The 22,297-nt window shown below is 40.4% G+C and overlaps 1 protein-coding gene across 5 annotated transcripts in view; it reads right to left on the reverse strand.

Annotated features, from left to right (window-relative positions):
- Positions 1–22,297, reverse strand: part of Scai (suppressor of cancer cell invasion) — a 108,917-nt gene that overhangs the window by 78,359 nt on the left and 8,261 nt on the right. The gene's annotated exons all lie outside the window — the stretch shown is intronic.

A 22,297-nucleotide genomic window follows, 5' to 3' on the forward strand; every position in this document is an offset into this window, starting at 1 on the left:
TGCAGTCAGTGATGATTACTGTCAGAACAGCACCACAGCTCAGTTTCTCCTGTCAAATCCTACTTCATTTCCATCACTTCTACAGTGGTTGGACCTATAGTCACTCTTTAATATCTCACACACCAAATTCTATCTCAAAATCTGCTTCCTTGCCAGGCAGTGTTGGCTCACGCCTTTAATCCTAGCACTTGGGAGGCAGAGGCAGGCAGATTTCTGAGTTCAAGGCCAGCCTGGTCTACAGAGTGAGTTCCAGGACAGCCAAGGCTATACAGAGAAACCCTGTCTCGAAAAAAACAAAAACAAAAACAAAACAAAAAAAGCAAAAAACAAACAAACAAACAAACAAAAAAAACCCCTGCTTCCTAGAGACCCAAACCACCACACAGTTAAAATGTGTGCTTGTGAAAACTAAAAAGAAAATGAATATCCTTGTAAAATACAAAGTGAGGATTGTCTACAGATGGGTTTATGATACATGTTCTTTCCTTCTATAGAAACAGTTGCATAACAATCTATTTTAGCTGGGCACAAGACCAAGCAGAATAAAACTATTTTCTCTTGCAATCATAGGTAGCCATGAAATGAAATCACAGCCAATGGGGCTTATTTGTAATTTCTAGGACTGGTCCTTATCAGAATTAATGTGTTCTTTCTCTGCCTTTTCCTTCTTCTTCTAACAGGAACATGAACAACATTTTAAGTATTGTGAACCATGCAGATCTGGGCAATGCCACAACACTGAGACAGGATATTCTCAGAATGAGAATTGCAACCTGGAATGGGAGCACATAAATCAGCCACAATTTCTGTGGAACCACCATAATAGCTAGATCTGGATGGCCTAAACTCAGTTTGTGTATTTGAAAAGAACTAAGTCTCTAGCTTCAAATCTTCAACATTTGGTGTCAGCCACAACTGCTGCAGGGACCTGTCCACATCTCCCCCAATCCCAAGTACTTACTCCTACACCCAACACCTGCAGGTCTCTGAAAGGTGACTTCATGCAGGGAATAGGCACTTCCTGACATGCCCTTCCCTGCACAGGAGGTCCCAAAAACACAAGAACCATTATGGTCATTGACTTGGTTTAACTCCACCTGGCTTTTCTAGATGTTACTCCTCTGCTTGGGGTCTAGTTTCAGTCCCCTCCCAGTCCTACTTTCTTATTTTCTGGAGTTCTTTCTAGCAAGTCATTTTCTCATGAATCTTTATCTCAAAATCTGATTCTGCTCAGCCTGAGGACAGTGACTAAGGGTTCTTCACAGTCAACAACTGTACACCATTCCAAATCTTTTTCTTTGCCTATCAAGCATGATATTTTCTTAAATGAAAATGAAATTGAAATTGTATAATATAAATTATGCAACTTGTACTTGTCATTTAAAATCTGTCTTGGATCGTATATGATGACAACTGTTATATATGTGCATTATGTATAGAGATACATGCATCTTAAATGTAGATATAACATGTCATTCTTCTAGGTCTATAAAAACTTGAATGTTTAAAGGCCTGAAATATATTAATAGATGTACATATAATCACCATATTAGCATATTTAGGCATTTTAGACTGAGATATATATGATCCTTATCAAAAATGTTCTTCCTTAAAATCACGAAATTCAATGAGGAAGGAAGAAAAGAAGAATTGATGCTGAACATGGTAGTAAAAAAAAAAAGAAAGAAAGAAAGAATTGGTAATCAAGTTGGTAAACTGGGTAATCAGAGGTGGCATATGCTTTTAATCCCAGTACTCAAAGAGGCAGAAGCAGCTGGATGTATGAGTTCAAGGCCAGCCTGGTCTATACACTGAGTTCCAGGACAGCCAGGGCTACAGAGAAACCCTGTCTCAGAAAAAAAAAAATGTACAAAAGTCTTTCCCAAAGTATGTTTATAAGGAATTCCTTTTGTTTTTGTCTTGAAATACACCTATATTTTATTACAGAAACTTTGTGAAAGTCTAAGAATTAATATAACTGTCAATAAACAACAGAAATTTCAAGTGAGGTAGGAGCTTGTGACAGGGCCTTACTATTAAGCACATGGGGCCTCAATGACTGCCTCTGAATGGTGGAATTACAGGCCTGTGTCATCATCAGCAGAAATTTCATTACTCCTACATCAACCCTACTGATGTACAGTCAGCACTGTAGTGTGCCTATAGTTCTAGATACTCAGGAGGCAAAGGCAAGAAGATGGCTTGAGACCCATTTAAAAAACAGATTAGCAAACAAAAATACAAACATATTTAGAATGTAATTTAAAGTATAATAATAAAATGACCTTTTATTAGAGGAGAGATCTAGTAGTAGATAATGGGATTATTAATAAAGCAGTGTAACATGTCCACATTGATGCAGAAAATTAAACAGACAACCTTCAATCATCAGTGCCATGACTTCTTTAATCTCATTAGAAAAGTTCAATGTTACATAGCAAACAGTTTGAAGGACCAATAACCTGGACCTTTATAATTTCTGAAATTCCCAGACACAATGCTGGTAAACTGGGAAGTAGGGCAGGTCAGATGTTGGGGGGAATTACTGTGGTGATATTTTTCCTATTAGTGCACTGCCTAAGGAATGTCTCCAATCTAGTTATTAAATGTTCACTTTGTGGTAATTGCTATTATGCTGAAAGCAATTACTCAGTCTGGAACTAGAGATACAAAGGGCTGGTTGTCGTTTTAGCACAAGTTAGATAATTCCTGGGTTTGTAGGGATGCGCCTTATTCCTTAATCAGCAAGCACATTTACAACATCAAAACTCTCCTCCTGCTTCCAATTTGTCCTAAAAAACACAAAAATAAGGACTGGAGAGATGGCTCACCAGTTAAGAACACTTGCTGCTTGTACTGGCTAATTTTTATGTCAACCTGACACAAGCTAGAGTCGTTTTGGAAAAGGGAACCTCAACTGAGAAAATGCTTCCATCAGATTGACCTGTGGGCAAACCTGTGATATATTTTCTTAATTAGTGACTAATGTTTAGGGCTTAGCCATTGAGGGTGGTGCTATCTCTGGGCTGGCGGTCCTGGGTTCTATAAAAAAGCAAGTTGAGCAAGCCATGGGGAACAAGTCAGTAAGCAGCACTTCTCTATGGCCTCTGCATCAGTTTCTGCCTTGACTTCTCTTTGGTGATGGAGTATGATGCAGAAGTATAAGATTAAATAAACCCTTTCATCCCCAAGTTGCTTTTGGTGATGGAGTTTAGTCACAGCAACAGAAACCCAAAGACACTGCCCTTGCAAAAGGCCTGAGTTTGTTTCCCAGGACCTGCCTGGCAGTTGACAACTGTCTTTAACTCTAGCCCCAGGGAATCTCACATCTTTTGGCCTTCTTGGGCACTGCACAAGTGTGTTGCATAGACATACATTTTGTAGGCAAAACACTCACAGTCGTTAAAAAAAAACCAAACCAAACCAAACACTTCAAAAAAATTAAGATGAAAAATAGTACTGCTGGAACATGGTCCAAGAATGGGATCCAGTGAGAAGATACCTGAGTGCTTGTGAGAAAATGCCAAGAACCAAGACAAGAATCTTGTGACCTTGGTATCCTTAAAAACACACTGTTCTTAGATCATGGTTTTGTGCCCCTCCAGGCATGAATTTACTTCAGAGTATTCATTACAGCTGGCTATTTACATTACAGCCTCTATGGAGGCCTATAAACATGCCTTTGTCAGATGTAGCTTGTCCCTATGGATTGTATGCTTTACTAATATGACTCCTCTTAACCCTTGGAGTATAAGTTGACTGAAACTCTGAATAATGTTGGCTATTGCCTTGTTTATAGGCTCCATTCTTCCAGAGCCTCTTCTAGAAGCTCTTATCCACACTGCCTCTAGAGCAGTGATAAATACACATTATTAATATGTGGAAAAAACAGAGAAGACATATGTAGATAGTCCCTAAATTACACTGAGCACAATGTGAGTTCTACGGAATTTGGTTAAGAAAAGCTTTTGCTTCAACAAATACAAATAGAAAATAGCATTTGCTTCTACAAAATGTAAGTATTATCATTAGTACCTTGCCCTAGGTTCTACCTGAATTTGAACACTCTAAACTTAGGTGTAAGTAATGAACATGGAGAAATTACATGTCTGTTAACAAGGCATGTTAAAGTCTTACTTATTTATTTTTTGTTACTTCTGAGAAACGATTATATTTTGTAACCCAGGCTAGTGTGAAGCTTATAATCCTTCTTCTATGTACTGGGACTGTTGGAATATATATGAAATCTGGGACATTGACTTTTGTTAAGTGGATTCATATAATAGGTGCCATTTTGTGCCTCACTTATTTTACTTAGCAAGATGTCTTTAAAGTTTACTCACTGTTACATGTGTCAGCACTTAGTTTCTTTTTACAACAGAGGAGAATCTGGTTGTGCGTACACTAATTGACATATAGAGTCATTCATGGATGGGCATTTCCGTTCTTTCATCCTTTTGGTTGCTGTGACTAGTGCTGCTGTGTGAGCATAATATATTTGAATCCCAGTGTTCTATTTTTTGGCCATGATGGAAATCTGGGATTCTAGGCAGAGAAAACAGCAAGAGTACAGGCCATGAGTCAACCTGCCTGGTGTTGACTAAGCAGGAAGAAGGTCAGTTAAAGAGAAGCAGGACACCTAGACTGGTAAGGAGGAAGTAAGTGGTAGGAGAAGTGGTTTTGTACAGTAAGGGAACTGAGGAGCCATAGGGGATTATACAAATGTGGGCTGATCTATATCTACACTCCCAATTGGTTGATCCCCAGTCTTTCTACCACCTGATACGAATTACCTTCTGAATGAATAAAGAAAAGTATGAGACAGGGGTAACAAGCCTGACGCTTGAACCCAAGGCTTTCTCCTCCCAAGTTCTTGTCCCTGTACTGATAGCTTTCTCTCAGGCTGTTTCCCTGCTGCTTCTGCAACTACTGAATGTAAGTATCCTTTGGCAATGATTTTCAGCCCTTTTCCACATAACGTCCATGACTCCAAACACCCTTAGGTGTATTATCATGACCTAAGATCCAAATTAAAATTTTATTTTTATCTAAGCTGACAGGTTTTATTTTTTCAGGTTTGTAGTTTCATTTGTTTATTGTTACTTTTGAGACAAATTCTTAATATATAGCCCTACCTGGTCTGGAACTTACAGAGATCTACCTTTTGAGAGTTGTAATTAAACAAGTGTGTCACCATGCCAGGTAGGTAGAAAATTGTTAAATAAAAGGAACCAGAAGGCATAATAATCAGCAATAATAACAACTATCAACATTTAAAAATGGGTCTATTCCAAGCACTAAAGAAAAGCACGTCATACGTATTTAAATACTTGATTGTCTCCTTAATAATCCCAGGAAGTATGCTTTACCAGTTGCAATGTAAGTGAACTTATACTCTCAGAGAGGTTAAGTAACTTTCTTATAATGCAAGTAATTCATAAAATCAGGCCCAGGACTGGCTCTTACCACAAAGCCAACTGCTTCCGTAACGGAGCAGTACTGTATCATTTTTCAATTGCTCTCAAATCCCAATCCTCCCAAGTCTTCTTCAGGTTTACAAACTTAGAAGACAATTCAAGGTCAACATTATTAACTGGAACTAACTCTTGGTCTCTGTTAAAGAACATATTATTTTTCTAAGAATCCTAAAGCTGGATAGAAGCCAGTTGGCTCTAAGGCTGTAAGCACATCTCTATAATCCAATCTAGACATATGGGTATTTTCTATTTTTAATGACATCCAGGAAAGAAAATTGTCTCCTAAATTTAGATTGTGAGCCAAAGGAAGGAAGCATATCTAATTTTAATCTCCATTATAGCTACACCTTCACATGCATCCTGAACATTATTGTCACAACTAAAATTACACTTACTAACTACAATCCAAAAATAAAGCTGGTCACTAGAAAGGAGTTCCCCTGGACTCTCCAACTGACAAGAGAAAACAATAGTTCTTTCTAGTCCAAAGCACAATGGAGCTGACATGGAAACAACTGTTCCTGCTACCTAAAAACTCACCTCCCCACAAATAAAAATGACAGTGCCCAGTATAGTGTAACCAGACTTGGCCAGCCTAGTCTACAGAGCTAGTTCCAGGATGGCCAGAACTATACAGTGAGACCCTAGTCTTAATCTTCTATTGTTCTAAAACACCCTTGATAATAGCAGCTTGGAGAGGACAGGGTTTACTTTGCTAATATTTCCTTATTAAGTCCATCACTGAGGGAAGTCAGGGTTTGAAACTCAAGGCAAAAGGTGATACAGAGACTATGGAGGAGTGCTTACTGCTTAATGGCTTGCTCCCCATGGCTTGACCAGTCTGTTTTCTTTAGCATGCAGGACCAACAGTCCAGGAAAGGGAATTGTTAGATTCTCTCATATCAATCATCAATCAAGAAAATGCACCACAGGCTTGGCCACAGGTCAATGTGGTGGGGACATTTTTACAACTGAAGTAGTCTCTCTCTTCAAAAACTCTAGGCAGCTGGGTGGTGGTGATACATATCTTTAATCTCAGCATTCAGGAGGTGGAGGCAGGCTGATCTTTGAGTTCAAGTCCAGCCTGGTGCCCTGGAACCTACAGAGTGGGTTCCAGGACAGCCAGAGTTACATGAGAAACCCTGTCTCAAAAAACAAACAAACCCCAAACAAAACAACACCCCCCCCCCCCACCAACCTCCTGCAACCATGACTTTAGCTATGTCAAGATGACATAAAAACTTGCACAGATACTGTCTCAAAAACAAAAAAATGAATAGACAAAAATGTTAACTCTAAATCTTAATAATAAGGCTAATGTATGTGAGGAAAGCTAACACTTTGATGGTCAGTCTTTATTCTTGTTTTTATTTTAATTAGCTCTAATTAAAATGTTTAATTAGCTTTTTTAAAAGTTTATTTTATTTTTAAGTGTGTGTGTGCGAGCAGGTGTGTGTGTGTGCTTACACACATATGAGTGCAGGTACTGGCAGAGATCAGAATATGATATAGGAAGCTATGAGACTAAAATGACAGGAGATTGTGAGGAGCCCCATGCCTGGGAGGGAACCAAACTCCTGGGCTTCTGCAAGGGCAGTATGACTGCTAAATCAACGAGCCTCCTCTCCAGCTCTTAGCTCAGGCTTTAAAATCCAAGGAATTTAATAACCTCCCAGAAGATTTTACCTTAACTCTAGCTGTCAGATCATCTTTTGTCAGATCTCAGCACACTAAAGAACAAACAAAGCCAAAATTCTGCAAAGCAGAAATTTTTACCAGTGTATTTAATTAAGGGAGAAAATCTAAGAGCATTTTCTTCTGTAAGCTACTAGTTACAGCTGGCATAAAAGTTAAATTAGTCCTAAGTAAAATATTTCCAGATTCACAGGGTATTGGCATATGCTTTTAGTCTTAGCACTTTGAAGACGAGGCAGGTGGATCTCTGTGATTTCCAGGACAGTCAGAGCTACATACAGAGAGCCTATCTCAATAACCCAAACCAAACATTCAAACTAATTATTGAGCTTACATTTCTTCAAAGTAGGAAGGCTTCTGAAAACATGGTGGCTTCTAAGAGCATGAATTCTAGTCAGATTATATCAAATTAAACTCACCAGTTTATAATTTTGAAATATATTGTAAAGTAATCTCCTAAACATAAGCACTGACATTAAAGTCTGGCAAAGACTAGCAATAAATTCAAGTTAACAAAGTTAAGGTAATGTTCATATATACTACACTTCTGTAGGTATAATTCCAAAAATCCAAGCCATAATCCAACTTGTTTTGTAAATTCTAGTTTTTTATTATTTATGTATATTTTTTTTGTTTGTGTGCATATGCACGAATATGTGAGTGCCATATCACATAAGTAAGGTTAGAGGCAAACCTGCAGGATTCGGTTCTCCTTCCACCATGTGGGTCCTGAGAACTGAACTCTGGTCATCATGCTTGGTAGCAAATGCCTTTATCCACTGAGCCATACATATAACCAGAATGTGATTATTTAACCCTCTTCAACTCCACAGCCTGGAGCGAAAGGGCCCACTAAGCTAAATCCTCAACCTGCCAAGATTATTTCTTAAAGAGATCTGTTTTGGGGCCTGAAGAGGTTGCTCAGTGATTAAGAGCAATGGCTACATTTCTAGGGGACCTGCACCACAACTTCCAAGGTAGCTCAAGCTGGTGTGTAATTCCAGTCCCAGGGAATTTGATGCCCTCTTCTGGCTTCCTCAGGCATCTGCACTTTTTGTATGTGCACATTCCCCCCCCCCCCACAAACACATGCATGCATGCACATATGTAGTAAATCAATAAAATCTTTTGAAAAATATTTAGACTCATAGTTTCAATTTACTAGTTTCACTTTATTTTTTTAATCTCAGCATCTCTCCCCATTAATAATAACCCATTGCAAAAGAAGTAAATGAGAATTCAAAACTGAAAATGGGCCAGAGAGATGGTTCAACTGGTTAAGGCCCTTGCTACATAAGCCTGAGGATCTGAATTTAAGCCCCAGAACTCACATCAAGAAGGAAGGACTGAAGTCAAGCTGTTCTCTGACCTCTACCTGTGGAACGGCTCTCCCTCAAAATAATCAAGTTAAAAAAAAAAAACAAAAAACAAAAAACAAAAAAACAAAAAAACAAAAAACTAGAAAAGCTACAAAGAATTATAGCTGAAATTAGTCTTTCCTTTAAAAACTTCAATATAAACCCAAGTATGTTTGAACTTAATTCAAGTCATCTACTTGGCCTTAATCCAAAGTTTTATCAGACAGAGTCTGTCCTCATAGGAAAGAACAAAGAGAATAAAATTTTTTGTTTTGCTTAAATTATTTTCTTTTTAGAAACATGGTCTCCTTACATAGCTCAGGCTGGTCTCCAAATCTTGCTCTTTCTACTTCAGGTGCAGACTGAGAGTATACAGCTTCAACATATACAGTATGGTGATAACAGCATAGTCTAAAGTAGACTGAAGGATGTGCTCAGTACATAGTATGTGACCGTGTACAGGTCATTTGTTCTCACAGAAAAACACACTGAATCAAAGCTGAAACAAAAGCAAATGGAAAGCTCAACAATCCTATAATTCTCCAAAATGAAAACTGTACATAGCTTAATCAGGTAATGTGCCTAATCATTAAAAAAAAAAAAAAAAAACAAAAAAAAAAAACCGCAGGTTAAGTGTGGTAACACATGCTGAAAACCAGCACTTTGGAGGTAGAAGCAGGAGGATCAAAAATTCAAAGTTATCCTCAGATACAGTTTAAGGCTATCCTAGAGATGCTTTTGTAATACCCATACACTGGAAGGCAGATGAGGGAGAATCAGGAGTTAAAGGCCAGCTTTGGCTACATTAGACTATGTCTCAGAAAAACAAAATATTAATTAACCAGTTAGACAAGCAGAACATGGAAATGGATGGACACACGAACACACGAACACACACACACACACAAAGACACACACACACACACACACACACACACACACACACACCACACGCACACAAATCATTCCATCTATTTCTGTGCTAGGAAGATGGCACATTCCTGTAATCTTAGTTGGAAAGTAGAGACAGAAGGATCAGGAATTCCAGGTCATCTTCAGCTGCATAGCAGGCTCAGGCCTTAGTTACACAGTATATTCAGGGCAGTCTGAACTATATACTCCAAAACAGTAAAAGACAAGACGAGACAACAAACACTTCCATATATGGCAGGACCAAAGACGAATGAGACTGACTAAACTACAATTTCCAAAGGCTACAATAACCGGACAACAACAGTATGTTTTAATATTAAGATTAAAAACCAACTTCCCAGCTCACTGTTCTGCCAATACACCCAGGGCTGGTATAGGAAAGAACTCCAAGTAAAACCCTAAGATGTCCTGAAACTGAGTGTGAGGGAGCCCCAAAGCTAGAGGGCAAGACTCCCACATGCAATCCACACAGTGAGAAAATGCTGGAGCCCTATCTGTGCAAGTTCCGGATAAAACACAGTGCTCAAGAAAGGAAGAAAACTGTCAGAAGAAAGAACATTTGACAAGATTAGAGGAAACAGATGCTGGAGCCCACACACTTCCTCTTTCCACCAACCAGGTGGGGAAAGCTTCTAATCCTTAAGGATTCAATAATGTCTTGCTTCAGTAGTAAAGAATGATAACTCCTAATGATGACAACCCTGCATGCTACTCCAATCCCATCTAATAAAGCTTAAAAATATGATGCTAAAGATTAAATTATTTATTTCTAAATAAATTAACTGTATCCCAAGGGGAAAAAATGTAAAGAAATGTGTAAGATGGTGAGAGTAAGGCACGGATCTCTGAGAACCTTCTGGTGTTTTGAATGAAAACGGCACCCATAGATTCATATATTTGAATGCTTGGTCCTCAGTCGAACTGTTTGGGAAGGATTAGGAGGTGTGACCTTGTTGAAGGAGGTGTATCATTGGTTTCAAAAGCCTATGAGGTTTCATTCCCAGTTAGCTCTGTCTCCTGTTCTCAGATAAGGATGTGACCTCTTAGCTACTGCTCCAGTACCATACTGACTGTCTGCTGCTATGCTAATTAAATTTTCATCTATCTATCTATCTATCTATCTATCTATCTATCTATCTATCTATCTATCTATCTATCCATCCATCCATCCATCCATCCATCCATCCAATGAGTTGCCTTGGTCATGGCTTATCAAAGCAACAGAAAAGTAACCATGACAGAAGTTGGTACCAGGGAGTTGGCTATTTCTGTAACAGTCTTGATGACCTAAAGTGTGCACTTTATTTGCCTATTTATTCTTAGAGGTGTGGCAGTAGAACCCCTTTTTGGTCTACCCAGAGCACTGTGTTGTATTCAGTTCTACTTAGGTTTCTTCAGGTTCTTGACAGTGACAATTTCTACAAACTTTTTTTTTTTTTTTTAAGACATGGTCTTACTATGCATTCCTAGCTGGCCTGGGACTTGCTGTGTAAATCATGCTGGTCTCAAACTCACAGAGATCTGCCTGCCTCTGTCTCATAGTGCTGGATTAAAGTGCACACTTTAGATAAGAATATTGGAGGTGGAGGGAATTTCTCTGTCCTGGAACTAGTTCTATAGACCAGGCTGGCCTCAAATTTAGAGATCTAACTGCTTCTGCCTTTTTTTTTCCCCCATGAGACTTGGGCGGAGACAAACGGGACAGAGCGGGATTCGAACGGGCAGATAGAGAAAGACAGCAGAGGGCCCTGCGCCCTCTGCAGGTGGACGCCTTAGCTACTGCGCCACCGCCCATTCGCTTGCTTCTGCCTTTCAAGTGCTGAGATTAAAGGTGTGCACCACCACCCAGAAGAACTTTTAATAAGTACATACAATCATATTTTTCTCAGATCTCCTTGTTATAGCTCAGTGTCTTAATTAGGGTTTTACTGCTGTGAACAGACACCATGACCAAGGCAATTCTTATAAGGACAACATTTAATTGGGGCTGGCTTACAGGTTCAGAGGTTCAGTCTATTATCATCAAGGTGGGAGCATGGCAGCTTCCAGGTAGGCATGGTGCAGGAAGGCTGAAGGTTCAACATCTTTATCTGAAGGTTGCTAGTGGAAGACTGACTTCCAGACAGCTAGGATGAGAGTCTTAAGCCCACGCCCACAGAGACACACCTCCTCTAACAAGGCCACACCTCCTAATAGTGCCACTCCCTGGGCTGAGCATATACAAACCACCACACTCAGTAGTATAAAACAAGCAGAAATATAAATAACACTGATGGAAAGCGAGGCATGCCTATGTTCCCAGCACACAGCACATTGAAAGCTGAGGCCAGCAGGAGAATTTGAGACTTGTCTGGCTACACAAGGAGACTCAACCATAGCCAAACACAAAACAGGAAATCAGCCATTACCTAAAAGTTCCACTCCCTGAATGTAATCATGATTGACACCCCAAGGCTATAGAATGTGTACTCAGGCATACAGTCAATTATTTCACATTTTCAAGGAAAATGCAGTGATACCTGTGGGGTCATATGTAAAGTACAAGCTCTGGTAAGTTCAGGGTTTGTTTTAGCCTACTTTATACTCTTTCTATGAAGGCTAGGACTGTAACTCAGCTGCCAGCATGGACAACTGGGTTCGATCACCAGCAGGACAATAAACCGGATGGGTGCCATGGTGGGATCGATCATCAATGTGGTGGTACAAGCTTGTACTCCCAGTACTTGAGAGGTGGAGGCAGGGGGATCAGAAGTTCAAATTAATCTATATACAAAAAACTCAAAGCCAATCTAGACAATGTAAGACCTTGTCTCAAAACAACAACCATCACGACAAAAAACAACCAAAAAGTAATTATACATCCCTTCTATTAATGTCTTTTGTAGAAGGCTTGTTTTTTTCAGTGACTGCTGGTTAATACTGTTAGTATACTGTCTAAACTCCACCTCCACAGTTACCTGGCAACTGCCAGGTAGACCTGGCCCACTATAAAAGGGGCTGCTTGGCCCCTCCTCACTCTCTTACCCCCTCTCTCTTAATCTCTTACTTTTACCCTCTTGCCTCTCTGTCCCCTCCCCCCCTTCCTGTCTCCACAAGGTCATGGAGGGTCCCTACTTCTCTACTCTCTTATCCTTCCATCTTCTTCCCCCCACCTTTGCCCTATCTCCTGAATAAACCTCCCCCACTTGGAACCGTGTGATCTGGAGTGGTCTGTTTGCTGCGGTCGGACTTCTTCTAACAACTAACAAATACCACTACCACCAGGTCAGGGACCAGAGAGATGGCTCAGAGGGTAAAGATATGTAAGCAAGCCTGGCAACCTGAATTCAACACCCAGAAACCATGTAAAGACAGAAGAGAGCCAAATCCAACGCTGTCCTGCGGATCCTGTATTTGCACTTTACTGCATTTGTGTCCTCTTTAAGGTTTGAATAATTTTACAGTATATATCATATAATCTCTTATAAATATTTTTCTTTAAAAATGACAATTTTTGAGGGGTTTGGATTTTCAAGATAGGAATGCTTTGGACTGATCTGAAATGTAGCTCTAGGAAAAACTCAAAACAAGGTCTGATGTCTGTAACATCTGGTCATTACCAACTAAAAAGAAATGGAGGAGGCATGGGGTTGAAAGGGGCATGGTGCTTGGTGACAAGAGTCCTATGGAGACCCTAAGAATGGTGTGGAGAGTGTGAGAGTCACAGTGTCCATGTCAGGAGGGCACTGACAAGAGCTGATAACTCAGCACCATCCATCATCTCTGCGTCAGGACCGATCACTTTATTATTATTGCTCAGTTTGCAATGCTGGTGACTGAACCTAGGGTCTCAAGTGTACTATGAGTGTGCCCTATCACAAAATTTCATTCCTGGCCCTGACATAAGACTTGTTTGCTTTGACCCAGGATCTCTCTAGCCCAGGATGTCTGCTAACTTTATGTAGCTCAAAATGGACTTAAACTCACAATCCTCCTGTCTCCTGAATAGCTGAGAATAAAACACAAAATGATTTAAGATACATACACTTTATTACATGTAAAATATGTCTCAATAAACCAAAAGGGAAGGTCAAAAGAAAACATAGTACAATCAAGTAATATATCTGAGACATTGCTTCTAATTTTTTCATTTTATTCTGATACTACCTATCAACAAGTCCCCAAACTATCATAAACCCTTCCCTCAACCTGGTTTCAAAATTTTCTATTACCTTTCTCCTAATATTCCCCCCCCCCCAAATGGTTAGTATGGTCTTTATTTTTCAGTAAATGTTTAAAGTCTTGAAAAAGCCTGAAGCATTTTATTTTTATTAGCCTCTCCAATCTTCTCTGACCTTCTGTTCCCAAACTCTTGGGAGTGCTACTTATTTCCATTTTGGGTCACAAACTAGCAGAATAAATCACTGAAATCTCACAAGCTTCTACATCTAACATACATACTTGTTTACAGAGGCGAAGAGATGGCAAACCAGCTAAGAACACCTGTTGAGCTTGCAAAGGATCTCAGAATTCCATTCCCAGCAACCACATGGTAGCTCAACACCATCCATAACTCTAGTTCCAGGTGATCCAACCCCTTCTTTCAAATTCCAGGGGCACCATGCACACAATGTGCACATACATCCAGGTAAAAACACATACAATAATAGTAAAAAAAAAAAAATCTAGCATACCATTTTTATAGATGAAAGCTGATCTGCTGAGTTGATGTATTTTTTTTCCCCAAGGTCACACACCTGGCTTGAACCATTCAAAGGTCTTTGCTTTATCAAGACTGGAGTCAGGAAAGTGGTGAGGAGATATGGCTCAGCAGTCACTCTTCCAGGGGATCCAGATTTATTTCCCAATATCCACATGGTAGCTCAAAACTGCCTATTAATCAGAGAAACCCTGTCTCGAACCCCTCCCCCCCCCCCCCAAAAAAAAACCTGCCTATTAATTCCAATCTTATGGAATCTGATGCCCTCTTCTGGCTTCTGTGGACACCAGTCATACACATGGTGTACAGAGATATACATGTAGAGTAAAACTATCAGTTACACATACATAAAGTAAAAGATGTAGCAAAGAGTAGCGGTACATGCCTGTAAACCGGGCACTGAAGAAGCTAAGTAGAACATCATCTGTTCAAGGCTAGCCTGGCCTACATACATGCTATACAGTAAGGAAAAACCAAAGCACATCGATTTTGCCTTAATTACTTTTCTATTGCTGTGGTAAGACATCACGATGAAGGTAAAATACAGAAAGAACAATTTACTGGGACTCACACTCTCAGAGGGCTAGTTAGAGTCCATGATTGCCACGGAGAGGAACATGGCAGATGGCAGGCAGGCAGGCAGGCAGGCAGGCAGGCAGGCATGTGCTGGAGCAGTAGCTGAGAGCTTATATCTTATTCACAAGCACAAGACAGAGAAAGAAAGCTAAGTGGAAATGACTTGGGCTTTTGAAACCTTAAAACCTATCCCCAGTGACACACCTCCTCCAATAAGGCCACACCGAATCCTTTCCAAATAGTTCCACCAACTGGATCCAAGAATTCAAATCTATGAGACTATCTGGGCTTATTCTTATTCAAACAACCACATTTCTCATGTAGAAGTACGTGAAAACAGAGTTGCCTGCATAGGAACATCATTAGCATTTATTTTCTTTCTTTAGTAAAAAAGTAAAAAAAAAAAAAAAAAAAAAAAAAAAAAAAAAAAAAGCCATAATATAGTAAACAAATAAAATGGAAATCAGCGAGGCAAGAGTCAGTAAGGACAGAAGGTACATAATCCATTTTTCCTGTCTGGGAAAATTAATAGTGCTTCTAAAGGTACAGATAATTTTCCTTACAATCAAGGCACAGTATGATCTCTACCTTAAATGCTGGCAAAATAAAATACCAAGCTAATCACTTACTGCTGTATAACTTAAATATATGTTTTTCTGAGTTCATGAATCTACATTCTGGGTAAACTTGGCAAGGGTAACATCTCTGCTCTTCCTGGATGCAGGGCTTCGTTAAGGATCTGGAAGATTAGGCTCTTCATTTGTGCTAGACTGCTTAGCACATGGCTGGCAAGCTGACGCTGGATGTCTGCTGGAAACTCAGCTTGGGTTAGAACCAGAGACTTTTAGTTTCTCTTACACAAGCCATTCGTGACTGTGTGGCTCCTCACAGCATAGCAAGGTAACCAGGCTTCAAAAGGAATGGCCCAGTCCCAAAATTCATCCATTATTACTTAGGCCACATTCTATTGGTGATGGCAGTTAAAAAGAATTGTTCTGATTAAAAGACAGGGACGGTCACTAAAGAAATATGCAGTCACAGTCCAAGTGGAATATACGGGATAAAAGACATAGGCCTATCCTAGCAATGAGACAGATATATATCAGAAAATAACAAAGCTGATTTTAGTATTTATTGGTTGTTATTAAGCAAGTATTTCCTATAAAAAGCAAAGCACAGCCAGGAGAGATGGCACATACTTTTAATTCCCAGCACTCAGAGAGGCAGAAGCAGGTGGATCCCTACGAGTATGAGGCCAGTCTGTTCTACAAAGTGATCAGCCCTAGGCCAGCCAGGGCCACATAGTAAGACCCTGTCTCAAAACCGGATCGAAAGGAAACAGGAGCAAAGAGACAGAAGGCAGTAAGTTTTTCCTCCAGTGGCTAAAATGAATCCAATGGCCTATTAGTAATTATCTCCAGAATCCAGTAACTTAAATTACAGAGAAGAGGAAGGATTAGGTGTTTTCCATAATAAGAGTCATTTTAAAAAAATGAAAACCAGTGATCTTTCACTAAAAATTAAGCACACCATGTTGGGCAAGATACTTGATACCAAATATGTCTACTGTCTTTACCTAGTAGATCTAAAGAACAGGCTCTCTCATTTATTTTTCAATGAAAGTCAGGTATGATGGCTATTCTTGCCAACAAGTTGACATCTGGAATTAAATAAAATCCAAAAATGAAGGCCACACCTGTTAGGGATTTTTGCTTAATTTCAAGTATGCAGCTCCACTTCTAATCCAGATTTGTTGAGCTAGGAAAAAAATATGCCTTTAATCCTGAATCTTGAGGAAAAAAAAATACCTTTAATCTGGGCCACACTTTCTGCTAGAAGCCTATCTGAAGCTAGGACAAAGGAAGCTTTTGATCTTTTTTCTTCTTTTTCAAGACAGGGTTTCTCTGTGTATCTTTGGCTGTCCTGCAACTCACAGAGATCTGCCTGCCTCTGCCTCTTGAGTGCGGGGATTAAAGGTGTGCACCACTACCACCCAGCTGGAGATTGTGCTCTTTGCTGGCTTGCTCTCTCACCTTGCTAGCAAGTACATTCCTTCAGTGGCATTAGAGCCTACTTCTTCAGATTCTAGCATCTACTTAAGACTAGCTAAGACATCCGGCACATGGACTGAGAAACTTCTGGCTTCTTGGACTTTCCATGCAGAGCCAGCCACTGTTGGATTAACTGGACTACAACCTGTAAGTCAATCTAATAAGTCCCTTTCTATGTATACAGAGATTCATTTTATAAGTTCTATTCTTCTAGAGAATCCTGACTAATACACCAGGAGAGTTTCTTTTTTGTAAAATTCTACATTGAAAGAACTAACTTTCTCTTTCTTTCTTTCTTTCTTTCTTTCTTTCTTTCTTTCTTTCTTTCTTTCTTTCTTTCTTTCTTTCTTTCATCAATCCCACTCTGTTGTTACTAAAGTAAAAAACCCATCAAACAAAGTGAAGGAGAAGCTGAGGCGCCTGCAGTCTGTTAAAGACAGGTTTCCTGGCACAGAACAACTCACTATATAACCAATGTTGAAAAAAGTGAATAAAAACCCTGGGGCATGTAGAAAAGAAGACAAGCGACTCATAGACTGACAAACCCCTGGGAATTCCACCAGCACAGGGGAGTAAATACACTCATCTAAGGTTCCACAAAGATTGCCCTTACATAAGCCACCAGTCCTTTCTGCAAACTAGAGCAAGAGATGTCTGCAGAGATATCTATCCAGGCATTCTCAACACATTGAAGCATAAGGAATTCTTCTCAAGAGTAAAAATTCTGTGGACTACCATGTGTAGTACCAAGTGTACCATTCTGTGGACAATGTGATTGTATCATCAGATCACTGAGAAAACTCAGGAAGGACACAAGTACCATAAGTTCATGAGAACCTCTACCAAATTCTATTTGGACTTTGCCATAAAGGCATTCATATAAAGTAGAATTTTCAAAAAATACTTGATTGGAATAAATTTCTTAGGATAGGAACAAATACCTATCAATTATTGGTAAACATCTGCATAAAATATATTTGAAAAAATCCTGTAGACTGGTATTATTAGCACTTGGAGGTTGAGGAAGGAGGATGGCAGGTTTGAGGTCAGCCTGGGTCACATAGCAAAATCCTGTCTCAAGAAAGGAGAAAGAGAGCCGGGTGGTGCTGGCGCACGCCTTTAATCCCAGCACTTGGGAGGCAGAGGCAGGCGGATTTCTGAGTTCGAGGCCAGCCTGGTCTACAGAGTGAGTTCCAGGACAGCCAAGGCTATACAGAGAAACCCTGTCTCGAAAAACCAAAAAAAAAAAAAAAAAAAAAAAAAAAAAAAAAAAAGGAGAAAGAGGAGGAGAGGGCTGGGAGATGGTCAGTGGGCAAAGCACCTATAATTACAATTTGAGAACTCAAGTTCTAATCCCTAAATCTACACAGTTAGGCATTTGTAGTCCCAGTGCTCCTATGATGAGATGGGAGGCAAAGAAAGGAACATCCTCAGCTCACAAGCCAGCTTGCTTGGCAATGCAGCAGCCCACACAAAGAGACCCCATCTCAGACAAGGTGGAAGGCAACAATCAACACCTGAGACTGTCCTCTTACATACAAATGCTCATGGCGTTTACACACTTTTACTCATACAAATATGCAGATACGTACATGTGCACATCATACACAGCCATATACACACAGAAAAAAAAGAGAAAGCACCATGACAATTTTTTCATTGTTTCTAGATTTATCCTGTATGTATATGCAGTTATGCATATGTTCATAATACACAAGTGAACGTCACAGAGCATTTGTAGATGTCAAAGAACAAGTTACAGGAGAGTCAGTTCTGTCCTTCCACCTTTACATGGGTTCCAGGGATCCAAATCAGGTATCACCAGGCTTGGCAGCAAGTACCTTGACCCACTTAACCATCTTGCTGGCCCTCCAGAAATTCTTTTCTTTCTTTCTTTCTTTTTTTTTTTTTTTTCTTTAATTGGGTATTTTCGTTATTTACATTTCAAATGTTATCCCCTTTCCAGGTCTCCCTTCCAGAACCGCCTATCCCATCCCCCCTCCCCCTGCCTCTATGAGGGCACTCCCAACCACTTTTGCCCTCACCTTCCCTCCCTGACATTCCCCTACACCGGGGTATTGAACCTCCTCAAGCCCAAGGGCCACTCCTCCCACTTATGTGCAACAAGGCCATCCTCTGCCACACATGCAGCTGGAGCCATGGATCCTTCCATGTATATACTCTTTGGTTGGTGGTCCAATCCCTGGGACCTCCAGGGAGTCTGGCTGGTTGACACTGTTGCTCCCCCCATGGGACTGCAAAGGTCTTACAGTAAAGACAATTTAGGTTCATTTCTGTTTTTCAAAGATTTGGGCTATGCCCCACTAGTAATCTCAACTACAAATGGTTCTGTATTTTTTGGCCCAGAAATGGCATGTTTCAAAAAATTATCCACCTTTGTTTCAAAAGGTTATATGACCCTCTATGATTACCTTATTATGACCACCTGTTACATTCTGTACCTGTAATCCTGCCATTTTTGCCTGCCAAATCGCCTACTTGGAAAGCCTCTACCCCTGAGCTATAGAAGCCTTGTCTTCCTCACATCCAATGTTGACCTCTTGAACCTTGCCTTAGGGGGAGGCAGCTGAGTATACAAATAAAATAGCTTGCTTTAATTACACTGGCTATGATTTGGGTTGGTGGCCTTTCTCCTCCCATATTTGGTACTAAGAGAACCACTCAAAGTTCACTCACATGGTGTCCAGCAGGTCACAGAAGGACTGTTCACTCTGTGGTGGCTGCTAGGCCAAGTGTCTCTCCCACATGACCTTCCCATGGACATCCTAGTTCCCATCATTTCAGTGACATTTCACAACATGGCCTCTCAGAGAGAGAGAGAGAGAGAGAGAGAGAGAGAGAGAGAGAGAGAGACAGAGACAGAGAGAGAGAGAGAGAGAGAGAGAGAGAGAGAGAGAGAGAGAGAGAGAAGAGACAGAGAGACAGAGAGAGGAGTCAGTCTTTTTATACTCCAATGTGGGAAGTGATGCTTTATCAAATCATCTAGACATTAGAAGCGTGCGACCAAATCCAGCTCACACTTCCAGGAGAGAAAACCTTCATCTTTCAAAGAAACAGAAGAAAATAAGAATGACATTGCATACACCTCTTCAATATCACCAGAGATGGTGTGGTGGTTTGAATAGACTCAAGTGTTTGAAAGCTTGGCCTACAGGAAATAGCCCTATTAGGAGGTGTGGCCTTGTTGTAGTCCGTATGGCCATGTTGGAGGCACTATGGAGGTCTATGCTCAAGCTAAGCCCAGTGTGGCACAGTCTCCCAAACAACAACAACAACAACAACAACAACAAAAAGGATAAAGACATCAAACAAGGGTTATAGATATGGTTCAACAGTTAAAATTAGCTGCTTTTTCAGAGGACCCAAGTTTGATTCCCAGGAACTATACAGTGGTTAACAAGTGTCTATAACTCCAGTTCCAGGCATCCAACAGCTTCTAGTCTCTCTAGGCACCATGCATACATGTAGGTGCAGATATATATGCAGGCAACATATGTATATGTATGTATGTGTGTATATACACATACACACAAATAAAAAATGTATGTAAAAAAGTAAGTAATAAGAAAAGACACCAGTGCATTCATTTAAACTTTATTCTCACCATATTCATCAATCCCCAAATCTCCTTCCCAAGAGAGGCTTATGTTTGCTTCCTGATAATGTAAATTCCTTGAGGAAATTGTGTTCAGAGAAAGGGGGGTTGCCAGGCCTGTTTGTCAAAACTCTAGTCCTCACACTAGGGATACAGGCCAGGTTGGGGTATGAAGTACAAGAAAAATAAAAGTTATCAAGGAGGTGAGGGGATTCCTTAGAGATGCCATAAAAAGTAGGTCTAAAACCACACTTCCCAGAAGTAATCTAGACAAACAGCACAATCTCAGAGGGAAATGAGCAAAGAAAACTAAAACCCAGACTCCAAAATCCCCAGGCTAGAACCCAGAGGATCTTGTGTCCTGAGGCTGCCCATAACCACTAGAGACATTAAACTTCAAAGACCTGTTAGTCAAGCATTCCATCCCTGTGACAAAAAAGCACTCAAAAAATTTAACTTAAAAGGAGAAAACATTTACTTTGATTATGTTTTGTGTGTGTCAGAGATGGAGGGAGAGAGAGATACAGAGAGGAAGGGAGGGTGAACGAGGAGAAGAGGGAGAGAAAGGGAGAGGGATTCAGTCCATGGTTACAAGGCTTTATTCACTTTGGGCCTGTTGCACAGAATATCACGACAGGAATGCATGCACATCTCTCAGGACCAGGAAGCAGAGAGACAGGAGGGCTCTGAGTCCCAATGTCCCCACAGGGCCATGCTCCTTCCACTGAGTTCCATTTTCTAGAGGTTCCATCACCTATATAAAACCAAGAGACTTTGGAGATACACTCAAGATTCAAACTGTCGCTACACACTAAAAACTAACCTTCTACCTTTCCTTTGGTTGCTCATGGTTTCTCTCTCTCTCTCTCTTTTTTTTTTTTTCGGTTTTTCGAGACAGGGTTTCTCTGTGTAGTCCTGGCTGTCCTGGAACTCACTCTGTAGACCAGACTGGCCTCGAACTCAGAAATCCGCCTGCCTCTGCCTCCCAAGTGCTGGGATTAAAGGCATGCGCCACCACCGCCCGGCCACATTTCCACATTTATTATTTATTAGAATAAAATACTACTTACATGTTTTGTTTACTTGGTTTTGTTAGGACTAATGCTTTCTATATGCTTAAATACTGCTCTAACCCATGTATGAATCCTGGTGGTTTCAAAGAAACTTCCAAGTAAGCTGATCAACCAAACATTAGTATTTTTCAGGGGCTGAAGAGATGGTTCAGCAGTAGGGAATACTTGCTGCTCTTGTTGAGGACCTAGGTGTAGATCCCAGCATCCACAGCCTCCTAACATTACAGTTTCAGGGGAGCTGACACCTTCTTCTGGCCCCATGAGGCACTGTGTTTGAGCTGGGGGGAAGGTGGAAACCCCAAGAGCAAGAAGCAGGCTCTCTTAAAGGAGCCAGTGCACTTCCAAATCAGCCCCAGGTCCCTAGATCCTCAGTTAGTTAGTTAGCTAGCTAGCTAGGAAGCAAGCAAGCAAATATGCATGCATGCACGCACTTAAAAATGAAAAGCTGAACCTGTGTTAAAAATTATACAAGAACAAATGACTTAACTATTTGACTGTAGAGTACTGGAGATTGGTTCTAATGCTTTGATTCAATCAGGAATCTGCATGTCTAAATGCTAAAGGTCCTTGTCCCCAATTGGTTTTTGATCAATCAGTAAAGATGCCAACAGCCAAGCCAATGGCTAGGCAATTAAGAGTTTGTGTGTGTGTGTGTGTGTGCGCGAGAGAGAGAGAGAGAGAGAGAGAGAGAGAGAGAGAGAGAGAGAGAGAGAGAGAGAACACGCACATTTGAGCAGGCAGAAGAGAGAGAGAGAGAGAGAGAGAGAGAGAGAGAGAGAGAGAGAGAGAGAGAGAGAACACGCACATTTGACCAGGTAG

This window comes from Arvicanthis niloticus, chromosome 2 (genome assembly GCF_011762505.2).
Source record: "Arvicanthis niloticus isolate mArvNil1 chromosome 2, mArvNil1.pat.X, whole genome shotgun sequence".
NCBI lineage: Eukaryota > Metazoa > Chordata > Mammalia > Rodentia > Muridae > Arvicanthis > Arvicanthis niloticus.